Below are 27062 nucleotides of genomic sequence, written 5' to 3'. Positions count from 1 at the left end.
TACAAGTTTTATGGCAGATATTCTCTGTTAAGAGAACAGAATATTTAGGTATGTAAAGACTACCCAAATATTAAAAGATGGGAGTAAATTTCAAACAGCTTTATGAACAGAATATGACTGGAGTCACCGGGTGTATTATGGTTTAGGGAATTTAAGTGATGAAATTAGTCCCATCAATACACAAATATAGAAGATTTTCTTTTGTTTACAAAGCTAAGATTTCAAAAGTTTCCAAGCAATAGCGCATGTCATTCACTTATTGTTCCAATTCTTTTCTTCTTTAATGTTGATTGATTTGAAAAGATTGTCTTTAATTCAAAAGCTGTTTTCATTTTAGTTTTCATCTTTCTGTCATGTTCTAAATGAGATGAAATTGAATTACCCTCAAGTATAAACAAAAGAGTTTTGTTTTTCTTATTTGCTTTATCCCCCAAAGACTGCAAAGATTGCATATAAGCATCTTTTTATTTCTCCTACCCTCTAGTCTGGGGACCATTCACAAAGAGTGGATGAAAATTCTGTAATATTACTCATTTACTACACTTTGTGCATCAAAATGATAGCATTTCTTATCCCACAGGAAACATCTACGGCTTACATTTCTATTGTTAAAGTATCTTGCATCACAGTCTATGTGCAGTGATACTCTGTGCTATGGGATACTTGCGTCATTCTGACATGCAGAGGCTGTTCCTTCATTCAGCTTCTATAACTCAGAAGTTAACTGTGAACTAGCTTAAAAGTACAATGTTAAGGTTACTAGGCCAAAGAGTTGTCACTCTTTTGTCTAGATAGTTTGTGGCTCTACAGAGGATATAGTTATTTTAGTAATCATGAATGTAGAATACAGGAAAATATAAATGCGTGGTCATGAATGAGGTCCTTCTCTACAGGTTACACAGTTACCTTTTTAAGGAAAAAGAAAGAGGAAGAGATATATTTTTGAAAGGAAGTGTTTTAGTGGATTATTGGTGGGGATCTTTTTGGTGTTTTTGTTGCAGTTTTGGGGGGGTTGCCTTTTTTTTTTTTTTTAAGAAAAAAAAAGAAATCAAATATGAGTGGTCGGAAATGTGAGAAAGCAAATCTTGGGAATTCTTATATAATCAGTAGGTCGTGTCCAGCAATGGGAAACATAGTCATATCAGTGCATGTGCACTTTTCCAAACTTCATAGCAGGCTCTGTGGTGGGGGATCATCCGAATGTTTGTAATATAAATACAGTACTTAATACAAAATAATAACAACCTTTTACTCATTTTCTCTTGGTGACAGTGCTGTCTTATATGGCTTTCTGTAACTGCCAAACTACCACAGCTACCATCCCAACTTAATTTCACTGTCAAGACTCTCTGCTGCTACTGCTTGGCCAGCCTCCCAGGCTATGCCAACCCCAGCATTAGATTACCACATGGCATGGACTAGCCAGCTCCTCTTCATTTCATGGTATTTTCTTCCATCAGACACACTGGCTGAACAGAAGTGCTGCTTGGGTTTATGCAGAAAGAAATGCACATAAGTATCTTCTGCCTGACAAATCAGACATTGATTCAAGACAGTTTCATCTACATGTGAGCATGGAAAAAAAAAAAAAGAAAAAAAGAAAAAAGAAACCCCCTTCAAATAAACCAAACATTTTAGTACTACTAAAAGTCAGTCCTGTCCCATATGGACTAATGTAAAGGTGCTGTAGGTCACCATTTCTGGCTTTATAGCCTTGAAAATATGTTTTTGAATATAGTATTGAAATATTTCATTTGTTCTTAGTCCACATTTAAAGGCAACCCAGGAAAATATGCATCAGCAAATAAGACTCAAGAAGACAGATGGCTCTTTCAAATATTTAGTGCACACAAAAGCTACTGCAAATTCTCTGATTAGCACTTCTGACTTATGCACAGTGGCTAGATCTCAGCAATGATTTAGTGGGTTTGGCTCAATCACCACACCGATGACATGTATTAGTTGTTATTTTAACAAATTATTTTTCCTCCAAGCTAATTAATTCTATTCTGATAGAATAGCATACACTGGCTGTCAAAAGCTTTCATAGTCTTTTTCTCCTTTTCAAATCATGCAGAGGAAAAGAGTCAAAATCAATCTCCAGGATTTTGAAATTGCTATGTAAAATGCAAATTAATTTTATTTTATTCATTTTTTAGGCCTTTGTTGACCAACTGCTAACCTAATGGTTTCTGGCAGGAATTTAGCTTTTTTTTGTCCAGCAGAGGAAACATCCAAATATGTGTTTTCTTGTTTTCAGCTATTTATAGGTGTGCTGGTTTAAAAGTTAACCAGCAAGGCAAAATGAACTCAATTCAAAAGAGATTTATAAGTCAGAATAACAATTTATTAAAATAATGCAATAAGTACAATTATACAGACAGACAATTGGTTTTAATCCACAAAACTCAAATGTACAAACCCAGCACCCTGGGGTATGAACAAAAGTGGTGTACCTTGGCCCACCCCCCGAGTCCAAAGCAAAGGGAGAGGGAATAAACTTGCTGGTGGGAGAGCTGTTGCAGTCTGGTCAGAAGTGGTGATTGCAGTCCAGTTGAGGGTGGTGGTCTCAGCCTGGTTGGGAGCAGCGGTGGTCTGCTGTCTTCCTCTGGGTCCCACGAGAGAGAGCCCCAAGGCTCTGAAACTTCCAGTTATATACTCTCCAGTTCAGGCAGGAGTGCTCAGTCCCTCCCTCAGAGTAGGGAATTCCATAAAAGGGCATGTGGATGTTCAGTCTCTCTTATCAGAGCGGGGAATTCCATATAAGGATATCAGAGCAGGGAATTCCATAAAAGGGTACAGGAACATCTTCCCACCTTGCAGGCCTCTACTGACAGCAGTTTTTGGGAAATGGCATGGAGGCTATAGAATACACAGTTTTGGGTTACACCCATCCAGGGATGAATTGGTCCCAGCCGTTCTAACCAGGACAATAGGATTCACAGCTGTTGATTTTGTAGTAGATCTTATCCTGAAATACTTCTAAGGTGTAAGACCTAGTATAGAAAACACAGCACAGATTACTTACTATCAAGGCTATAAAAATAAAAATTATTTTACTGATCATAGAGAATGATGTATATATATTATCTCCTACTAAAACATAATCCTGGTCAACAGAAATAGAAGGAATTTCTGTTTGATTGAAATGAAGCTAGGGAACCAAGAGAATCCATTCACAGCTCAGAGTCCTATTTTATTTTATGACCAGCGCAGTATCATCAGACAAAAAGTTTCTGGGGATTCATTCACGGCCCATTTCAAAGACTTTAATGATAGGGAATTATGAGCACCAGAAAGAATAAAAATGAAGTAGTGGTGACTTAAGTGACATGGTGACATAAGTGACATAAAAAGTTACAAGACGCACAAACTCTCAAAAACCAAGCATAACTATTTATGTGCCAGAATCCACACAGAGTAGGCTTCCATGTGAGTGGTAATAAAAATCGCAAAAATTGCAACAATTGTGAAGATAATTTGCATAAGCACAGATAAACAATGTAATCTATCCTCTCTACCCCAGGCTAGGAAGAAAATCTTACATTAGTAAACAAGGGGGATATACTCAGTAAATTTGTGTGTAAAATGTACCTTTCTGTCCCCTCACACTGTTTGCAGAAGTGATATGCATTGCCATTGTTTTTAATGCAAATACCATCAATAAAATTGTTGATTTTTACCTTTGTCCTTCTAAATAATTTCATATTTTCCAGATTTGCTGTAATCTGTCCGATGTGAATGAAATTACCTTCATTTGTCAATATCACCAGTCAAGAGCTGGGATATTAGACTTCAAGTTTTGATTCTAGAAATCTACACCTAAGTTATTTTAGCACTGTCTTAAAAAATAAAAACCTGGATAGTAGCCTCCATGTATTTACACTGTGGACTGAAGGAATCTGTTTCGATAGCTAATTTATGCTACCTCTTTACATGTACACAGTGTCAACTCTGTCAGCTATATGAGATACTCTATAGTTCTCAATGCAGATACAGATAAGATATACTCTGTTTCCGGTTTTAATTCTATAATCATGTATGCTTTTTCACTTAAAGTGTTTAATGTTGCTTTTAACTTCTGTAATAAAAAAGTTTTTCCTTGGTTAAATTAATAGATACATAAAATGCTGTTTTAATAAGATTTTGCCTTTTAACACACTCTCACCATCACAAAATACAGGATGAAAACAAAAAATGCATATTATAGCAAAGAAGGTAAATGATAATTGAATTTGATAATATTTATCTTAAATATAAATAACCAAATATTTTTCTTAGTAGTTACATTGGAATCCTTCCTGTAAGCAAACTATTTAAAAATGAAGCAACATTTCGGCAAATAACTGTAGCTGTAGGGACTCGGTTTTCTTGCTAACTGCTGCTATTTCTTCTTTCCAACATCTTTTCTGCCATTTTAGTTGCAGCTAAATTGTTCCTCAGATTTCTGGTGTTGATTTGATTCTTCATTTTCACAACTGTTTTTGAGATCTCTTCCCACAAACAGCCTTCTGGTTTTTCCTTGAACTCGTATTTGAAATTATAAATTGGAAGCAATCAACAAATCAAACTCTTCTGAACATTTGACTCCTGTAAGGCGTCAAATACAGACACAGATTTTAAAGGTTGTTCCCTTCAATAATTTTGTCTATAACTAACTTGGAAAAAACCTTGCTTGGGTAATCCACAGTACTCACAAGTTTAAGCTCGAGAGATTTCAGTGAAATACTTAATTCAAGCACCTGAGCAAATATGGAGTCTACAGGGAAAGATGCCTACATTTCCTATTCTGAAGCCAGGTCTGCACTGCAAAGTTATTGTTATTGCAGCGGTAAAAAGGCCTCCTTTTGCTTAGTGGACATTAGTTGTGAATTAAAACATTGAAAGTAAGCAGCCTACCAGTTTCACAGACCTTAACACATCACTCTCCATGACAACATGGAACTCAGAGGAAGGAAGAATATTCCTGGGGGAAAGATGAGAAGTGCAAAGAATTTTTTTACATTTTTTTTTTCAAATCTAGGATGTGGTGTTTGTTTTTGTTAGCTGAAAACTACTGTTTGAAGTCCATTTGTGTTGGTAGATTATCTACTCTTCCTCAGGGAACAGACACTACACTATCACTTTGTATACACTACACTGATAGTGCCTTTACATTGAGCATGGAATTGTATGCCACTACGATCAAGTGCTTTATTTTCCCCCAGAGCTCTGAAATACTAGAGGAAACTTGCCTGCAAGTGGAAGAGAACCTTGCTTCATTGTTTTTTCCTTTAAATTTTGTGTGTGTGTCAAAGGGCTGAAGAGGGTTTTTAATATGCAGAAAACTAAAGATGGAAGAGGGAAAGGGGTAAGACAAAAAGCATTTAAGTAGCATGTAAAAAGCAAAATTTGCTAAATTATAACCATCAAGACTTTCTAAATTACAGTCTAAAATATACTTTGATGGACAGTTATAAGAGAACTACAGAAAAAACCTCTGTAGGAAATCCACAAACATATAAAAATATATAATATTTTCAGAACCAATGAAGTTACTTAAGAGCCTAGGTCCCCCCAATTGCCATTCATATCTGGGTTCCAAACCCATTGAAATATCCTTGAAAGTTTGTCTATCAGCAATGACATTCATGTTTCTACACCCAGGTAACTTCTTCCTTTTTAAAGGATGAAGGGACTCTCAGTAATAATTTCAGTTGTACTTTAGTCCCCAAGTGTTGGTGTGCACACCAACTAACCATCCTAGTCCCAAAGAAAGAGGTTATTGTACCCATTATTGATGTTGTTGAACTTTACATATGAAAATAATAATATCAGAATTTCTAATCTCTCATTTCCAATGGGAGGGAACAAGGAGTTTCCCATTCTAGCTGCCTCTTCTGCTTGGCTGGCAAGCGGACAGACGCTTCTACGCCCTATCCATTCCACTGAAATGGCCTCTATCTAGTTTAGATTTAGGAACAGAAAAAAAGATCTAGTTATCTCACAGCTTGACAGGACAGAAACAAACTAGATAATAGCAGCAGAAAGTGTAGAGGTTTCAATAAAATGGTGGAAAAGATTCCTTCCATAGAAGGTAAGACCCTTCTCCACACTGTGCAGCTACTGTCTTATAGATGTGCATTGCCACAACTGAAGTTCAGGCCCTGCCTCCCCTCATCTGGGATACATAAAGACGAAGGTAGTGGCAGGACAGAGACTTTAGAGGATTCATGGCACTTTATAAATGTCCTCAGTTTCTCCAGTTGAGGTGATGAAAATGGTAAACCATATCCCACTTGCTTTTGGTAAGGGATCCAGGATTTGAGACTGTATTATAGGAACTCCCATCTCATGTAGGGCTTCTAGCAGCCCTACATGTAGCCTCTACATGTGACTACTACATTCATCCTCAAGAGTGAAATAGGACATTTTTTCACTGCTCAAGACAATACAATTTAGAAAAAGATCACAAGACAATTAGGCAAGCAAAGACATCAATGCCTCTATCTTCACATGAGGTAGTTGGGAACTTCGGATGGCTGTTAGACAATTTAAGTACAGCTTGAACCTATGCTTAAGACCACACTTACCTGCCTTAACATTATCATCATACCAGAACACTATCTTGGAACAAAGCCCAGATTGTGCCTAAACCTGTAACATGGAGGGACTGGTACCATGAATGCCATTTGCTTTTCTGTGGTACCATCGTGTAGCTGTTGTCAGACAACTTGACATGGGCCATGACATCAAGTTCCAACAGGGAAGATGGTGTTTGTAGGTATCAGCAGAAAAAGGTTGCTTGTAAATGTGAAGAAGACACTGTGAAGACATCCTACATCCTTGTAACTTAGTCAAAAGAGCTGGGCTGTAGAATGTGCAAGCCCTAGCCAGCTCTGTAAACCATACCGCTAACACATGGCACAGGCATCTTGTGCTTACAAGTGTTTAGGAAGGCAACTTTATTAAAGAATGTACTTCTGGCAGAGTTCTGACAGCATCATAGAGGAGCATCTTTTTTTATTAGGTTTAACATAGCTAGCTTTGGTAACATCTGAATTTATTATCAATAATATGATTTAATTATCATTCCAATGGTAAATTCTCAAATATCTCTTTGCACAGCAGATCTCAAAACACCTTGAAAGATAAAACTTCCCATTTTGCAGGTGCAGGAACTGAAGCACACAGTAATTAAAGTAGTGTCATCCAAAAAGACAGTGGTTCAGTCATGAAAACTATCCATGCTGCATCCCATCGCAGAATAAATCAAAGCAAGCCTCTAATTTGCTATAGAAAACTGTTAGTAAGGTATAGAACTTCATTTTTTTTTACTAGAAACCAAGTTTTAAATCAAATGAAATAAAATCCAGGTTTCTTCAATAAGCAGGCTTCCAGAAGTACTTCAGAACAGGTGTGATTGCTTTAGCAGGTTTTGTTTTTTAATAGGACAAGGCTCCTCAGGCAGCAGAAGTGTAAATCAAATATGGGGTAAGCTAAGTATCAGGATGTTAGAAAATTTGCTAAATTTATAGAACAGTTTTAGGAGTTTTTTTCTTTTCTTTCTATTACATTTATTTTCATTATAATGCAGATGAGGTCATTTTAGGTCTCATCTTTCTAGAAGATACAGTCTCACTTCTGAGTGGATTTTATCCCTAGAGCTGGCTGTTAGGGGAGAGAAAGGACTCCTGAGCCTTTTCAAGGGTTAGCACCTGTCTAATGGCTTCTCTCCCACTATCTTTGATCCAGAAATGGGAAAAAAAGAGAAGGCAGTGACACAGAGAAGTACACATTTCTGTGAGAGAAAAGCCCTGTCAACCTGTTGAGAGTTCCTAGAAATCACTGCCTAATGCTGCAGTGTAAAGAAACTCCAAGACTCTGAAATGCTTTTAGGGTGAAGCATTGTAATCAACACAGGTCCAATGAGATAGCTTATATTTACAACTAAGGAAGCAAATTATCCCTTCTATTGCATCTGACTGTAGTCACATTATTTTGATGGCAGTGGAGGAAAATTAGTGGGAGCTAAATTTGTAGGGTAACACGTCTGCTGGAATAGTAATCTCTTGTGCAAAAATGATCAGATGTCCTGTTCCATGATGGAAGCATCCTGCCACAAATCCCCACAACCCCAAAAGCAGTGATTATTTTTCACTCAGTACAAAGATGTCAGTCATCAAATGTAAGGAATGCTCAAGATCGTCAGAGAAGACAGAAATATTTCTCACCAATTTGGGAGATACCCCATTTCTAGAAATTTAACTACCCTTACTTCATCTTTACAGGCCTGTAACTAGACTCTGAATGTCAGCCTGCGTAATTTTCCTCCTGCTCTGTTCAGCAGGCTAGCAGTAAATGCTTAGGGTTTTGTTCGTAGTAATCTACTGTAACAAGAATCTTTTCATCCATTACAATTTCAGGAGGGATTTTTGTCTGATCATTTCCATGCAAATGCCACTGCAATTTGCAACAAAATGTTTTGGTTGTTTTTTTTTTCCAACATAAATCTATTCTTTTGATCGCCCTGCCTTTTAGAAATAAAGATTCATTGATCCATACACTTTCTGGATGGAAAGGTTCACAGTGAATATCTTCTCTGTCAGTCTCTACATGTAGATCATATAATTATTTTTTTTTCAGAAGCTGGATTAAAGCACTTGAAAACAGAAAAGCTTGTATCATACTAGATGACTCCTGGTAAGGTCCGTGATCTCCTTTTGTAAGCTGCAGTAAAACATACATAAAATGTAACGTGTGATAAAGTCACCCTAATATTCCTGATCTCATGACTTGCTGGCTGTTCCTTTCTTGTGGAGGATGATAGCTAGCTATCTAATCAAAATGCATAAGCAGTGTCTGTTCCTTCCACCCCCAGACCCATTCATTTTCTACTCAGAATCTCTGCTTGGGGTAGTATAATTGATTTCGACATAATTTACTGCTTACTTGGTAATGCAGCATTGCAGTCTCTGATAAAAACCGTATCAAGTCACAGCACCGGTCTAGAGCTTGAAAGGGAGGCAGTGTAATCACTTTCTTACCCTAATGCACCTCCATCTCATTTCTGCCGGGCAAGGAGCTGCAAAGTAATCATTGTTAAATGACGCTGGCTCCAGAGAGGGTCTTTCACTTCTCTGCCTGACCACTTCTCTTTGTGTCTCCGCTTTATTTCATGAGAAGGCAGCGGGGAAACTTTTCATTGTTGGATTGTCATGGAAATAAAAGACTATGATTATAGTTGCCTACCATCAGACATCTACCTCTAGTGCAGAGTAGATACCCATTCCTGAATTACCGTGGAAAGCAGTGGTATGGGAGGAAGATGTGAAAGAGCAAGGAGTAAAGAGGGAATATTTTGCACTACAGTCTTTGTTGTTCCACACTGTCTGCACACACCGAAATATTTACCACTCCCACTGCCACCCGTGTTTGGCAATGAGGCCCCTGGCCCCATGCAGAGCCCCGGTACCACTGTGAGGTGGGGGATCTGTCTGCAACAGCTCCTCACCTCTGCCACTCCTGCCGCACGAGCTCCAGTAGCCACTGGAAGCCCTCAGACACGGTGGGGTTTAAAAATGGACTAATTACAGGCACTCAGGTTAGCTGAGGGCAGCCATGTGCTTTGCGGGGGATGGCGTGTTGCTGTTCACAGGTCTAGTCAGGCTCAGTCGTTCTCTTTGCAAGGACATAAAGCCCTGTAACTTCATGCAGATCTTCCTCCATCTCCCCGCCTGCCACCTTGTCAGTCCCATCTCTTGCAGGGGCCAAGCTTCTTGCCGAAAGACTCTTTCTGCATGGTTGCTTCTTGCACTTCCCCCTCTGTGGGCACCGATAACCAGTCAGAGCTGCTGTAACAGGTGCTCCCTATGTCCCTCCCAATCCCTGGGGCTGATTTCCAAGGGAGAGAACAGTGGGCTTCCCAAATGGTGGCCAACCTACCCTTGCCACACCCTATCAGAGTTGGGATGGCTCTGCCTCCCCTCTGCAGCACCCAGTTGGGCTGAATGGCATCTGCTGCATAAGTAAAGAGGTGAAGACCCTCGGGAAGGGCAGAAGGGTTACTGGTAACAAATGCCACCACAGCTCAGCTGGCAGAGGCCTCATCCAGTGCACTGGGTGAATTGGTGGGGAAGAAGGTGAGGGACAAGAGCGGGAAAGGACTGTTTGATTCCAGTGCCTGGATTTCTCCAGGCTTGTTATTGTTTGCAGTGATTTATGTATCATTTGCATACGTGGCTAAATGAGCACTGGGTTACGGCAGTTCAGAACGTCCAATTTTAGTGAGTATCACAGAGTCTATGTCCTGGGATGCGATTGTCTGTCTGGTCTCTGGGGACAGCTGGTTAGTTACCTTCTACTGGTCACTCCTGCCAAATGGCCAGGTATGACTCTTAGATCTGGGGAACTGCTGAGCCCTGTCCCTGGCCAGCTGAATGTGTACAGGGCTTTTCTGAAAGCCCTCAGTCCTATGGTCATGTCATGAAGACAAACAACAAAGTATCACTTAATTAAAAAGCTTCTTATGATGCACACTACAGCAGATGTTTTTAAAATGGGCAACAATAAACACATTTGTAAAGGCAACATCGGTTTGTTTGAAATTGAGGTCTATGGAGGAAAGTTAGCTTTGAGGATAAGATTTTAGAGACACTTCCCAAACCACAAAGTATTTTGCTTGACATTGAGAGAAGATTGATTGTTATAGCTTGTTTTTTAAAGAAAATTGAATACCAGTAACCGCTCAAATAGTTTATCAAAAGTAATCCTTCCCACGGCACCAGCCACTCAAACTCACTAGTAGCAGTGATTCTGAAGAGACAACAAGCATGGAAAAAGTGCAGGGCATAAAACAGTAATATAATAAGTATTTTATAATAGAGAATATTAAAAAAAAATAGAAAAAAAAGAAAATAATGAAACAAATATTTGTTACACCTGGGAATCAAGAAGCCAAGATACCCTACTTAAAAAGGACTTTTCTGGTACCCACTGAAAGTTAAATTCAGGTCTATACAGCCATTTCTACATTTAGACACAACTCAAAACTCTTTGCAAGTAGTACTGTGTCTATTTAAATATAAAGACATAATATTTTTCCAGGCTTTATTCAGTCAGCCTTCTACTCATAGATGGGGAAAGAAACACCAAACATCCTGACAAGCTATTGACGAGCCCAGAGAAGCCAGGAAGTCAGGACTGGAACAGTTCTCAGCATACCCTGACATAACACCTCAAATGTTGGGTACAATCATCCGCTCTCTTAAGTAACCTTGGAGGCTATGCCAGAAGTGTGCCAAAGAAGAGCAAGGTGAATACGAGATGCAATTTTAGCTCTACTTATAATGTCTTCATAAACCACCCTAAAGCTGGAAGAATTTCTGCTGATCTTTTTTTTTACCTGAAAATGGTTTGTTTATTTTGCTTTGCTTTGATTTTGTTTCCTTAAATTGTTGCCTTTCTTGCATATGTAACATAGAAGGCCAGGGCACATGTTAATTAATTTATTTTAATAAAATCTTGAGTAATTTTTGAGTTTGTCTGATATATTACAATGGGTTTAGATATTGTCTTTGTTCTGAGACCTTAAAAGCACTAAGTGATGGTGAAAGTACATGTTTAGGAAACTAATAAAAGGGGGACTTGTGTTTTGTGGGGTTGAGTGGAGGTGATAAGCAGAAGGATACCTGTCAAAGAGTACACAGGAGTTCAATGGATTGGACTGTGCTCTTTTGTATGCTCAGGTTCTAGCCTGGAGTTACTCATGTGCTTGATATTAAGCACACGCCTAAGTCTGTGCACGACTGGAATCTATTATTGCCATGTTGACATACATTTGTTAAGGGTTTGATTCTGCTAACATTTCTATTGGCAACACAGGGGGATACAGTAAGGTCCTGCAGTTCAGAGGAAGATGGAAGAGATTTTGGGGAGCTGCTAATACATTCAACTTTAGAGACCATTCACTGTAAACCGCATTTTAAATACATTTCCATGGTCATGTTTATTTCTAAAATACCTAAAGACATCAATCAAGCTGCAGATTCAAGAGATATACAAGTATCCAGCCCTGAGAACAAAACCATTTGAAAAGATTTATTAACGGTTATTTATATATTTAAGTCCAGTTCCTGTAGTGTGAATAGGTGGTTTAAAAACTGTTCCTTATTTATTGGCCTTTCAGCTATAAATATATATTTGGCCTCTGCATTTTTTTGGTAGCTTTAAAATATTTTTTTGTCTGGGCCTAATAGCCCAAACTTTTGTCCAAAGCATGAGTTTTGAGAAACACAAATTTCCTACCATATCTTCACTATGGCAGCTGCTGTTATTTAAGTGATAACACTCTTGTAATTTAAAAAAAAAAAACACAAGCTTCTACCAGGAGCATAAACCCATACTTGTCTACTTTGTCTTGGGACTTGAGTGTTTTTTCAACTACGTGCTCAGGCAATCTTGACCTTCTGGTTTAAATCGAAATGTATCAGTTGTGGGAAGCACTACATTCTATTTACACATCCATTACCCCTGGAGAATTTAATGTGCCATTTCTGTCACACTTAGATTTCTAGCAGCTGAACATAAATTTCTTTCTTGGAGAACAAACTCGTACAACTTGGATATACAAACTGAAGACTACAATGACTTTATTCTTAATAGCTCCTCATTTCAATACAAGCTGTGTGGGAATGTAATAAAATATGATGGATAAAAGTGATGGAGTCAGTTTTCTTAGGCTATGCATGCCCTGCAATGAAGTCGGGTGTAGGGACAGGACACTGTTTCTGTCTTCTCCTCCATTTCTCCTCACGTAGTTTTGTCTGAGCTAATCTGCTGGCTGAAAGAAATGTAGCATAAAGTCAGAAAGAAAATAGCTTTTGTGGAAAGAAATCATTATGGACTTAGGTCCTAGTGTGGCTAATATTGCTAATGTGACTGTGTAAAGCTTTCAAGCTACCTTTGCAAGTCATGACACTATGCTACACTCATTTGGTTAGCAGCATAGGCTCCCTAGCAGAATGCAAATATGCAGAAAGGCAGATATTCTGCATTTTTGGTAGTGTTGACCCATCTTTTGAAATAGCTGCCATTTTCCTACAATGAAAAACCCATTAGCAAACAAATATTTTCCTTGTGGAAAGTCTGTGAAGAAAAATTCTGTGTTAGGCACTCTTTGCTTGACAGTATACAGCCTGTTTATAAAAGTTACCCTCACCCACAAACTTTGGAAAGCAGGAATTCTCAGTGCTTGCAGTAGAGATTATATCTGTCTCTTCCTTTGAGGTCGAAGTGACTGTGATGATGAACTGGAACCCTAACTCCATCCCTACCTGCACTACTTTCCCATGATATACTGTACACATGGACCCTGCACCAGTATCTTCACAAGACTGTGGTTAACCCATAATTTCTGTCAAAATTTGTCATTCTTGAGAAATCAGTAATCAAAGCTAAAGAAAAACTAACTCAATATCAGTTTGCTTTTGATTCTCCGCCAGGTAACTATTACAGCTCCATGTTTCACGCATACCAACCTGTAATTACTGTGGTCATTATTTCAGTAGAAAAGGTAAGCAAGGTCCATAATCTCTTGCTACTTCTTTGCAGGAGCAGTTTCTTAGTAGATTTTTGCTTGGGAGGCAGGACAAATCTGAATCATTGTTTCATCTCCCCTTTGTTTGCTATATCTGTCTGGCTATTGTGCTGGGAATGACTATGTAGACAGATAGCTTGTGGGAAAGAAACTTAATTCCTTAGATGTCTGCACAAGTCAGAGCTATGGAAACCCTTTATATTATGAAGTAGGGTGGATAAATTATTTTCTGACATCTATTTGTAGAAACTTCTTGTATTGGCCAAGAAATTTTGTTTAGAGAAGGATAGTTGCTTGGCTTATCGTCTACTTCAGCTACCCTTGGCCCTACTCTTCTGCTGATTTGTTTCTTATCAATAACAGCTACATTGCATCATGTCTCAAGTGTCTAAGTTAAGGGCATGTGATTGTGTCATAGAATCCTATATTTGTAGAATGGTTTGGTTTGAAACAGACCTTAAAGATCAACCCCCCACCACAGGTGGAGTCATCTTCCACTAGACCAGGTTGCCCAAAGCCCCACCCAACCTGGCCTTAAACACTTCCAGGGATGGAGCATCCACAGTTCCTCTGGGCAACCTGTGCCAGTTCCTCATACCCTCACAGTGAAGAATTTTTTCCTAATATCTAATTTAGACCTAACCTCTTTCAGCTTAAAGCCATTCCTCCTTGTCACAGAATCACAGAATGGGAAAGATTGGAAGGGACTGCTGGAGGTCATATAGTCCAACCTTCCTGCTCAAGCAGGGTCGCCTAGTGCATGTTACTGGGGTTGGTGTCCAGACAGCTTGTGAATACATCCCCTGAGGGAGATGCCGTCTCTGGGCAAGTGTTTTATATCACTTGAATATCATTTGATGAACCTAAGCTTCTAGACTAATTCTGTCTGTGCTTGTTTACCGAATCTATATTATTTAATATAGGAAAAAAATCCATAAAAGAAAGAGTGGTCTTCAAGCTTTTTTTAAAATTCTACGGTCTATAGATTGGGTACATCACAGCACTGAAATGGATTCAGAGCTTTCAGACCAGAGTTGCCTTATTTTCGGTGAGTTTAAACATAACTGGCCAAAAATCTCAGGCCTATGAGCCGTGAGCCACAGAAACCTGTCAGGCATTAATGTTTTGCTTTAGTTGATGGGAAATTGGGTGATAAATGTATTTTAAATGCTAGATTTAAAATCTACCTCAGCCACATCCTTCTTGAAGTGAGTCGAGAATTCACAAATTAAGAATCCTGACAGTAAATCTTGAAGCATCTGATCTGGTAAATATGCTCAATGAGTAATATTGGTGTTGAACATAGGGCCACCCAGAACACAACAGCCACAATTTTTATTCAAAAACACTGGGATGGGAAGAATACCGATCTTCACCTTTGTGTAATAGCCCAGTGGCTTGAGACTTCCTGATAAGCAAAGTACTCAAGACTTTGACCATTCTCAGCCTGTCTTTGGTTCAAACATTTGTTTTAATATTTCGTTGCCTGCTAATGGTTAGAAGACAAGGAGAGAACACCAAGTATTCCCAGTTTTTAAGCATGCTCTCACCACTGCTACAGAGTTTCATTGCCTGTTTCTTTGACCCATATGAATTATATTACCTTTGTGCTTAGTTCCCACCTTCACCAAGAAGCAGCAGTTTACCTGTAGCTGTGAGATAGACACACTAAACTCAGCTGTATCTTGTTACTCATGTGACCTGTTTCCTGACAAAGCTGTCCAGCTGTAAGGACATTATATAATTAGAGAACAGTTTCTCCCATGTGTTCTAAGAAATGAGCAACTGATCATCCAGGCCCATGGGGCCGCTTTATACACCTTTTACCCATCAAGTCAATCAGACTCTGTCTAGCCACTTAGTTCATGTCCTCAAATCTAGGACAAATTCCACACGCCACATATATAATTTTCTATTGGTATATTAGCTGTCAGGTGCTATGAATCTCCTTCTTTGGTATCTAATTTTATTTTTGAGTAATTTATTAACTCTATTCAAGAATTAAGATAGTGCTAAAAGTGTTAATCCCCACGGGTGAAGGCCCCTAACTTTCAGCTTGACCAAACCTACCTCCATTTTAAATGCAGGCTTTGCAACAGATGTTCACAGAGCATCAATAATTCAGAGTTCTGAAAAACTAAATGTTCTTGCTGCTTAACTTGAAATCCTGGGACCTTAACTCCTGAAGTTTTGAAGACACGCAGCTGAAATATGAAATTGTTGGCAACTGTGGTCTGAACATAAGCATATGAGACATGACCATATGAGACATGACCATATGAGACATGACCATGAGAATTAAAGTACAATTTTTTGTTTCCTCTGTGTTGTTTTTTTCCCCCAACCTTCTCTTGTTTGCAAAATGAAATAGAGACTTCATTCTGTTCCAGCAGTCCTTCAAATGCAACATTCCAGAGATTTATTAGGAGCAGGTGTTAAACGTTTTATTCTCTTTATCTCAGTACTACATCAATAAGTTCCTCACTCTAATATTATGACTAGATATTTGCTAAACTCTCTAACATAATTAGTGATGAAAAAGGGGTGCTTACCAACCACAGTGCAGTTCAAGTACATGCCATGAATTTGTTTCTCATTTTTGTTCCAAATTTCCACCTTATTACCTTCACTTGTAAAATGTCATGTAGCGTTGCCTTCTGGCAGATCTTGTGCAGCAGTGTAACCAATTGCTACCTGGCAGCTCATCCTTTTTCACTGGTATTTATGCAATGATTATAAAGTACATTTTACAGCACAAGCTAATGTCAAACATATGATTTGTGTTTTGTCTGGCATCATCTTTTCAGAAACCTGATTAGTTCGATGGAATTTTCAATATCCAAGTCTTGGAAATCAGCTGAATTTCTCTTGAGATTCTCATTTAAATTAGAAAAAGAATAACAATATTTTATGTATGCAGTTACAGTTTGTTTAATTGGAGTCTATCTGTTTACTTATTGGTTATCGACAAACATGTTTATCAGTTGTGAGAGGTATAGTCTTGGTTTTAAAAAATATTTACTAAAATTAATGGTCATGAGTAAAGTTGGTACTATGGTGGTATGTGGTAGTATATTACCTCAGAATGCTAATCATTCTACCTTTATATTGTCTTCTGAAAGTATTGTTTCAAAAAGGGCCTCGGATTGTAAGACATATCTCCAAGAAACTTAGATTTGAGGCTCTGCTGAGGCCCAGCCAAGACAGCGTCGAGTTCCAAACCATGCCTACTCAGTGGTTATATGTAGCAGTTATATATATAACTAATATACTATATAAATAATATTTAAAAACTACTTTATGAATTATTTGCAGGTGGAACAATATTGTTGATAGATTTTTATTAGTAGCAACATATCCCATTTAGTGGCTAATCTATGGATTTTTTCTTCTTCCAAAAATAAAAAGTTAGCTCTGGAGGACAGTAATTTCTGTTGTGAGCATGAAGATTGCCTCTTACTTCAAGCTGACAGAATACCATTTATTATTGCAGAGGCCTGTGATCTTGGTTAACTGCAGAGTGGTTCTCTGTAGAAATACAAACAATGCACCACTATTTTCTTCTTTGGTAGACACATATTCCAATGCAGTGATACCAGTAGCAGACCACCCCAGCAAGTGGAAAACTCCTCTTACTCTTTACAGTTGTCAAGTTTCTACAGCTGAGCTCAGCTCATATGCATTACTATTGGTTCACAGATTAACAAAAAAATTTGCTTCTGCGTGGGGAGAAAATCCAAGCAGCCATTTGCTGAAATCACAGGCTTCATTTAATTTCCTCATATAGCATGATTTAAATGCAGTGGAAATTCACATTTACAAAAAAAATCAGAAGGTAGGATTCTATGACACTCCTAATGTAGCATACAGTCACCATTTTTCCTTTTTTTTTTTTTTTTAAGAATCAACATAGCACCAGGTTAGCATCAGTATTATTACTGTTCTTTAAACAGAACAGTCAGCCAAAGTGCAGAGCTTCATGAACTGTTTTCATTAGGAGGAGTGATAATTGAGTCTGGCATCTCTGATGCAATCCTGCTCATTTACAATGTACAAAGCCCTGTTTCCCTAAGCACTGAAGAAATCAAAGAGGAGACAAATTCTTCACAGATAGCTCCAAACCTCTCTAATCCAGCCTCTGGCTAAAAAGTCCTCTCATATTTTTACACTACTTCTGTGGTTACATCTGGTATATTCTTTTTGCCTTTTCTTTCATCTTCTCTGGACAATCTGGTATGTCTCCCACCTTTCAATGTATCTCCATATTATGTTATTTCTCCCACATATGTGCCTTCAAACACCTTTGCATTGCTTTTTGACTTGTGATTATGCTTAAAGCACAGATAACAGTAGTGTTAAGTCCTCACTTCTAAAGAAGAGCTTAGTGACTTTCTTTAGCTGTGTAAAATGAAGGGAATTTGGCACATAAACTTCATCAAGGTTACATTCAATGCTTTTCAAATTATAAAGTGAGTAAGAAATGTTAGCTTTAGGGCATTACGGAGCAATTTGGTAGCTTTGTGCAAGAAAGTTAGTGATGCCTGTTGACAAGGGATGTGTAAGAAGGCATCTAAAGCCCAGTAAATACATCTGAAGTGATCAAATCTGCAGGTGCCCAATTAGTTTCAGGTCACTTTTCTAAATTCTAAAGTCTGTGTTTACCCTTGCAGTTTAAAAGCTGTGGTCTTTATCCTGACTTTTGCAGACAGCTCCAAGAAAAGTTTAAATGGTATTTGAAATATTATTTCTTAAGGCAGTAACTGAGTCTAGATAAGTTTAATCACCATTACTCAATGTCCAAAATGTGAACTCTGATTCATATTCTATTTTTCTTTTTCTTTTTACTGGCATAACATTTTACAACAGGGAGTCATATGAGGGTGGGAAAACATATTTGGAAACACATAAAGCCAATCTAGATCCAAAATATGTAAATCAGTGCGTTCTTACCCCCATTGTGAAGGGGCAGTTTTAGGAGTGTGTTGAAACATTCCACATTATGGAGCTGGTCAATAAAATCAAAACATTTAAAGTTAAACTTTCTTCCAATTCCAGGATTTATTTCTCAGAAATGATTTCTAGCACTGATATTTTCTTTATATTTTATTTGACCACAGTTGTTCAGCTTGTCCTTGTATAAATAGTTTGTGGATTTGGATCTGCCTTTCATCACACAGACCTTGACATGCTTCCAAAGAAATACATAGATTCATATTTAATGGGGCTAGAAACGTCAATCTACTCACGTAGCCTTATATTTAAAGTACTTGTGCACAAACAGTTGTGAGGATATATTATAAAGAAACACTCTTTTTAGAGAAATTTTATCATAATTAAAGAACATTTTAGAAAAAGAAACACGTACTGATTCCTTTCAAACACCCTATGAAAAAACTTATTTCAAAACTCCCTCTTGAAGGTCACCCCAGGGACTAGTGTCCTTTTCACAGTCACCACAGTGGGCTGCAGAAGGAATTGAACGACTGATAGACAGATGGACTAATTTGCAGAGTACTGTATGAGTTTTTAAGGTCATCACCCTCTAATCCTAAATATTCCAAATAAAAGGACAGTGTAGTATCACATGACCCAGCCACAAGTTCTCTTAGCCAAAGCAAATTTACATCTTATACACTATTTAGGCTTGTCCTCAGGGTGACCTTGATGTTTACAGATGAGAAAATATCTAGTAACATGGTATATATAACTAGGGGACAAAGGATACAAAAAAAGAAACATAATAGACTAAAATCCATATATTTTAACAAACACTCAAAAAAAAGTCTTGACTATGTTCCTGTTGTACAAAGGTATGAATGTCACTCTTTTTCTCCTCTCTAACTAGGTTGGTGGCTAGCTGTCTGATGTTGGGATCACTTTACTTTGTTCTTCTCCTGTAAGAGAAGTGTGTGTAGGTTTTTTAAAGTTTGACTGCATTCTCTCATTCTGAAACTTTCTTTCTGAATATCTCTTCCTCTGCTCCTCACATTCAATGATGAGGGTATTGTCTAATTCAAACTGGAAAGTCACTTCTCTGGAAGATTTTTCAGTCGTTGGCTTTATGATGACAAACCTATTAACAAACAGTTTGATGTTTCCACCTGAGTTCTGCAAAGTTTCTTTGTTATGAATTCGAAATTATTAGGGTAGAGATAACCGTTCAACAACCTGGGGGGCTGGTATTTTATTCCTTATTGTCTTCTTTCCTGAAGGCCTTTTAGACTTAGGCAGGGAGTGGTTAAATCTTAGAACTGTTTTCTTTTCAGCACAGTTTTTCATGACCGTGTCCTACACTCGAGGAGGATGATAATCTGACGAACTGTAGCCATACCATTGTTTGTTGGGCCCAGATCATCACACAGTAATCTTTGTGTGTGCAGTGGTTCATGTGGACTGAAGAGTGCCTGAACAATACAGATGTGCTCAGTTACAACAGTTTGCATTTGATCACCTCAGGGAGGCATCCATGGTCATATGACAGGTGATGGCGTGACATGCAAAAGTATATCTTTGTTGTGGCTTGGTGAGGGGGACAAATATAAGCATTTTTTAGTATAAACAGTCCTGCAATAAAATCAGAGACACGTGGGCTATTTAGTGGATGTATGTTCCACTCATTGATGGGAGACACATATGCTGCTTTCCTGTAGCTTGCCTTTGCAGAAAGGAGTTAAGTTCCACAGGGTGAGAGCACTTATCTTGGATTGAGATTTAGTCTCGGATACAGATTCCTGCCATACCACAGACTCCTTGTTATGATATGAGGCACCCGATTTAGCATCCTTCCACTTCAGTTCCATGATTTTTAAATAGGAAAATTTAGTGCTATTCTTGCAGATTGTAATAACAGGGATCATCCACACAGTTTAAAGAAGTCACTGAAAACATGCATAAGAAAGTAAGGAATTAGATTCTGAGTTTGACATCTTCAGGGACAACATTTCACTGCCCACAGAGAATTGATGAAGTCTGAGAAATTCTTTAGACTGTGAGAAGTAATTGAATGAAAAAGTAGAGATTATGTTACTTCCTTTGATTGAGTTGCCATACCTGCCATTTCCCATTCACATTCAAAAATGCTTTCTAAGATATTCTACTGCTTTTGGATAGGTAATGTGCAGTTGTTCCCAGCTTGTGTACTCCATAAAGTATTTACTATCTTTTCTTTTTGATACATCCCTCTCCGCAATGGACGTTGTATTTGATGCTTTGATGTTACACTTTCAAATTACCCAGAAATTGCAGCTGTTACAGTGTCTGGTCATTAAGTGTAGCTTCACACAAAGTATGCTGCTACTACTTGCCGTGATCTCTATCAGTTCTCAAGTTTTAAAGTCTGTTTTTCCAGTAAAGCCTGGTGTAACTTTGACTTGGGCTGCTCACATATACCAAGTGCCTAATCCTCCAAAGTTTTTTTGTGCCTAAGTCTCTTTGAAATCAAAAGAACTTAGAAATACATTTGAGGATTGGGGCCATTTTTTTTTAATGAATGTCTGTGAAGAGGATTTCTAAAAGTACACAAGGGAAATAGGAGTGTAAATATAATTGAAAACCATGACTTCTTGGACTTTTAACTCTCTTACATTACTCCTTAGGATAGAATTTCCAAAAGACTTGAGTGTTTGGAAGTTTTTAAAAATTTATTTAAGTTATTACATTTCTTAAGAAGTTGCTGGGAGTTCACCATATATGAAACTCAGGCCATTGCAAAGATACTGAAAAGAATTTCTCTCTATGGTTGATATTCTTGGTGTCTTTTCTAACATGACATCATTTTGATTTGTGATTAACAACTCCTATAAAACAGTGCACCTTGAAATACAGGCTTCAAAAACCTGGTTAATCCTCTCTCCAACAAGGGATTGCTGAACTTTTCAGAAGGATGTAGTTCAATTGTTAATGGGAAAAGAAGTGCCCAACAGATTGGCAGAAAAAATTAATATATAAATTTGTATAAATGGCATGTAGCTAACGGGAGAACACTCCAGGCAGATGGGTCCTAATTTAAGAACTTGTATTTACTGCCTTCAAAGAACATTCATAGAATCATAGAATCAGCTGGGTTGGAAAAGACCTCCGAGATCATCAAGTCCAACCCTTGATCCAACACTGCCGTGGTTACTAGACCATGGCACTAAGTGCCATATCCAGTCTCATCTTAAAAACCTCCAGGGACAGTGAATCCACCACATCCCTGGGCAGCCCATTCCAATGCCTGATTACTCTCTCTGTAAAAAAATGTCTTCCTAATATCCAACCTAAACCTCCCCTGGCAGAGCTTAAGATCATGTCCTCTTGTCCTACTGCTGGTTGCCTGGGAGAAGAGACTGACATCCATCTGGCTACAACCTCCTTTCAGGTAGAGAGTGATGAGGTCTCTCCTGAGCCTCCTCTTCTCCAGGCTAAACAAACCCAGCTCCCTCAGCCTCTCCTCACAGGACTTGTGCTTGAGTCCCTTCACCAGCCTTGTTGCTCTTCTCTGGACCTGCACCAGCACCTCAATATCCTTCCTGAACTGAGGGGCCCAGAACTGGACACAGTACTCCAGGTGTGGCCTCACCAGCGCTGAGCACAGGGGAAGAATCACTTCCCTGCTCCTGCTGGCCACACTATTCCTGATCCAAGTCAGGATGCCATTGGCCTTCTTGGCCACCTGGGCACACTGCTGGCTCATGTTCAGCTTCCTGTCAATCCAAACTCCCAGGTCCCTTTCTGCCTGGCTGCTCTCCAGCCACTTTCCTTGCCGTTCTTCCCTGGGGCTTCTCTCCTGTTACGGAATAAGAAGTGGGGTGAGGAAGGGGAAAAGAATGACTTGAATATTAGAGGAGACCTCTGAGATTTTTGACCAATTTTAGTGCTTAGAATCAAAGGCAGACATCAGGCAGGACTGTCAACATGATTGAGAAGGTTTGGGGAAGAACACCACCCTCTTCTTGCATCACAACTTTGGATCACTACTGGCACTGACAAATTCTGACATAATTTGAAAACTCTTGAGCTCTAAATTTCACTGTTCCAGAATCCTCTCTTCTTCTTTTATCTGCTGAGTCTCATTAGCTCACCGGTCCCGTTATTTGGTGATCCTTTCAACAGTTATATTGCCTTATTTTATAGCTTAGCTTGTTGTGTTATTGAACACTCACTAATTAATTTTCCTGCCAACTCACTGTTGGTCTGTGTCTCAACTTCTTACTGAGCCATTGACAGTGCCCTTCTATTACTTTTCTGTCAGACTCACTTCTTTCTTCGGTTATGACTAACTCCCTTATCTATTCCTTTCTACTCTTCTGTCTCCTGTGATGTTGTTCTTTTTCTTTAAATAGGTGGTTTATTTTTTGTACCACTCGACAGAGTTCTTTTTCCCTTTTTCTCAATTTTTTGATTCCACAACCTCACCCTCTTATGTGGTGATTTCTACTACTCTTATCATGGTAAACACTCAAAAATCTGTTTATGTCTGCTACTTTCACCAACATCTTCAATCACCTTTCATCTATACTTAGTTTATCTATGTGTCAGTTTAAATATTATATATATTGAAACTTTTCACTTGGCAAGTTGTTAACTGACATGCTTGTCAGAATGTCAAGAATTTTTCTTTTCCATTCTCTTCTTTTTTTTTGTCACAGATAATGACTACTATGTCCTTGTTGTCACTATAAAAATGGATGTCAACTGGAATTCCATTTCCTTTCTGAAAAGCCATTTTTTACTTTAATTTTTCATCTTTCACATATCAAACCACTGTCTTTTTATCTTGATTCTGCCTTTTCTTCTTCCAAAATCCACCAAGGGAAGCCCACAACTGTAATCTTCTAATCTATGGCTTCCTTGGTGTCTACATCATGCTCACATGTCTGTCCAGATGGTTTCTTTATAGCTGTAAATATATTTACCATTACATTCTGAGCATTTAATCTCTCTCTTTGAATTCTTCTTCTCCTCCCGTATGTTATATACAACTCTATTACACTGTTAATGATCAGGTCTGATGGCAGCTCAGCCCCCTCTCAGTATTGCATGTTCTTCTTTTCTTCCATAGTATCATTTATGCACAGAGGACATTGAACTGCTCAAAAGTTGCTTCTTCTGGCAGGATCATAGGAAACTGATGAGTGGTAACTAAGGAAGTCCTCAGGAGAGACTGAAGAGCTTTATTTTAGTCATGCTACTCCTCATTAGTTATTCTAGTTGTTAGTCTAGCTAGTTGTTGAATCCTGCCTTGATAGATATTGGGATCTTTGGTACAAGGTCTTCCATTTGTTTAGTTTTGCTAGCATCTTGGCATGATGACTATCTTTTTCCTGAATAATAAACACAGGAATCATCATAATGTCAATCCTCACCTTTTCTTTAAAATACCGGCTCCTCTATCAGGATTGAAAATTAGATGCCCAAAAGTCAATTACTCCACTACATTGCAAAGGAAGAATGTTTAGCAACAACAGGGTTTAAACTATGACAAGTCACTGCTTCTGTTTCTTATGCATCCATGTAGTGCAATCTTTGAAAGCCTTTAGAAAGGAAGTAAACTTTTCCCAATCAGTAAAACCTACCTTTAGTTCTTACATATTGAGTTTATTAATCTATAAATATATTCTGCTTTTGAATGAGATCAAAGTAGTGAAAATCCATTCTCCAGAAGATTCTGAAGTTTTGAGAGAAAAAATTCATCACAGACTGAAATTCATCATAGAATGAAATATTCTTTAAATACCAAAACTTAATCAGAAGCTTGTTTTGTTAGTTTCTGCATACTAACAGCAGCAAAACAGAAGCTTTGCTTCATTCTACTAGGAAATTTTGACTACCTCAATGAATTCCCATGAAGACTTATAATGTATTCAAGAAAATACGGCAAATGTAAAAAGTGCCATCAGCAAATCTTTGGCCAGTCTTACCACATCATGTTTTTTGGCTAGTAACTCAAAGCTATGTATTACATACAGCAATTCTCCAAACCATACTTTGTCTTTTTCTTTTTTTCCCCCCTGAGTTTTGCATATGTAATTCTGATGTAATTCAGTGAAGTTATTTCCCATTAGATTAACCCACATACTCAAGTTATATTTCTCAGTTTCCAATATAAACACCCAGCTTTGCAGGCCATACATTTAACCAAACAAGGAATCCCAACGGTGCCAGTACAAGTAAAACCCACTGAAAAGGTATATGGATGGCAGAATCAAGACCTCATAAAGCTGAAGACAACTATAGAGTTAACTAATCCCTATACTTGCTTTCTACAGAGGTTTAGAATCCTCTTGAGCAATCCCTCTGTATTGTAATATGCAATTCATTATAGAGACTCAAAGTAGGATTATTTTCCAGCCTTTCTTTTTCTTTAGCCCTAACAGGATTTGAATTTGCGTTTCATTTCTCACTCATATCTTTCCTGCTTGCTTTCAGATTTCCCCATTTGTTCTCTTTCACAAATGGATCTTTGGACAAACATTTTGTATGTGGGATGGGTCGCCATGTTAAAAAGATTATCTCACCATGGAGTCCATCAGCATTTAGCAACAACAGCACTTATATTTTTCTCAGTTTGCCTTTATCTCTTAATCATTAAGAGCTGACCAAGATTTATGATATCGTCTTCATTCTGTGATATAGTCAATTAGTTGAAAAGTCTCTATCTTGTTAGCTATAGTCAAAAAATTAACTGTGAAGTTGGATGTGTATAATTGTATTTTCCAGTTCAGTGAACATGTGCGCAGGAAAACAGCCACAACCCCCAGCAGGGAATGGTCAGCTGGTCCCAGCCTATTCAGGGATCTTGGTGCCAGCCAGCTTTCAGAGAAGGAGGGGTGGACCCTAAGGAGCCCAAAGGATTTTCCCGACCCTCTTGGGTAATTTACACCAATCTTAAACATGTATGTTTGTCTGAAGTCTCTTTTATCAGCGTGGTAATCCCATTACTGACAAATGAAGATGTAATCACAGTTTATTCAAATAGTTTGAAAGCTTTATCCCCTTTAGAGAGAAAAGAGAAAGTACAATTGGCTGCAAATGACTTCTTAAACTCCTACTGGGACACTAGCAAATCAAAAATGATTTTTAAAAAATCATCAGCACTTGAGTATAGGATGAAAAGCATTGCCTACAGGGTCCCTGAAGTATGGAATCTGCTCTTGCTTATGGAATTTACATTGCACTCAGTGCTGCTACTATTAATTTAAATCAGCGAGAGAATAGTGCTCTCTCCTTGGTTTGTCCCACAGTGCTATTTCCCACTAAAGATGTCTCTGCTTAACTCCATCAGTAATCACAAGGGTAGAGATGCTGGTTGAAATGTTTTTTCCATCACCAGGGTAACCATCTGCTAATGTGCAGAGATCCTTCCTTTTGTGAAATGTACACCAGTAACCAGAAAACTATGGAGAAAATCTAGAATAGACAACCTTGTGCATTTTCAAGGGAAATATTAACTATCACAATGTTTCTCCGTCAGCCCTGTTTGTACCAAAGGGAAACAGAAATACAGACCCAGGGAAAAGTTTTGGTGCGGAAGTGAAGCCTTGAACATTAACAGTACCACTGAAGTCTCTAAGGTGATGAAGTGCCAGAGATGATCCTGGGAAGGTCCAAGGAACCCCTTGTTAAAACTTCTTCATGTGTGAAACAACTTCCTTGTCTCAGGTATAATCCAGTCACACTCTTCTGATACACTAATATAAAGGTTATAAAAATAATCTGGAAATTATATCTCCCTCTTCCTCTACCCAGATCACACCAAAGAACATTTTAGTAATTTTATGACTAAATGTATGCCCAGACAGCCTAAAAAATTAAAATTCAGAAAAAATGTTTAGATTATTTTACCTTAGGAACAAGAAGAAAAAAACTGTAGCATTTCAAATGCAAAATGTAATGTTATTTTTAAAGAGATTGTATATAATGCAAATTCTTTTGTTGGATAGATATCTGGCACATGAGTTTCTTGACTTCATAATGAAATTTGATCTCACTGATAAAGAGAATATCGTGTTCTGAAGTTTTCAGTATAGGACAGTACTGCATGAGATGATGATTGCTTTGCACTTTCATGAACATGAATCCCTTAAGTAAACTGCTTTTCCCCTTAGAAATCTTTTTTTTTATTTATTATGACAGTACCCCAGCCTGCACTAGGAATTAATTACATGAATACATAATAAGCAAGACATTTCTGCTTTGAAGAACATATACTCTAAATAGACTGAAATTGAGAAGAGAGACTTGGAACAACGTGCCATGCACCATACAACAAGTTAGTTTTGTAGCTGGGAGTAGTCTTCTAGAGCTCCGTGGGATCATTTTCAGTTAATAAAATCCAGCACTTCCAGTGTAGTGGAACTTGCTCCTTTCTTTTTGCTGAGCCTTTACTTTTGCTGGAACAAGTTTTCTTGTGGCCACACAGTAAACCAGAATTGAGAGAGGGTAGGAGTAACACAGCCAGAAAAAAAAAATAAATTAAAAAAAATCAATTTTCAGTTGGATCAGT

The sequence above is a fragment of the Neopelma chrysocephalum genome, unplaced genomic scaffold, assembly GCF_003984885.1.
Source record: "Neopelma chrysocephalum unplaced genomic scaffold, ASM398488v2 Primary Assembly neopelma1_71, whole genome shotgun sequence".
Taxonomy (NCBI): Eukaryota; Metazoa; Chordata; class Aves; order Passeriformes; family Pipridae; genus Neopelma; species Neopelma chrysocephalum.
The sequence above is the reverse complement of the archived record's forward strand: the minus strand, read 5'-3'. Positions refer to the sequence as shown.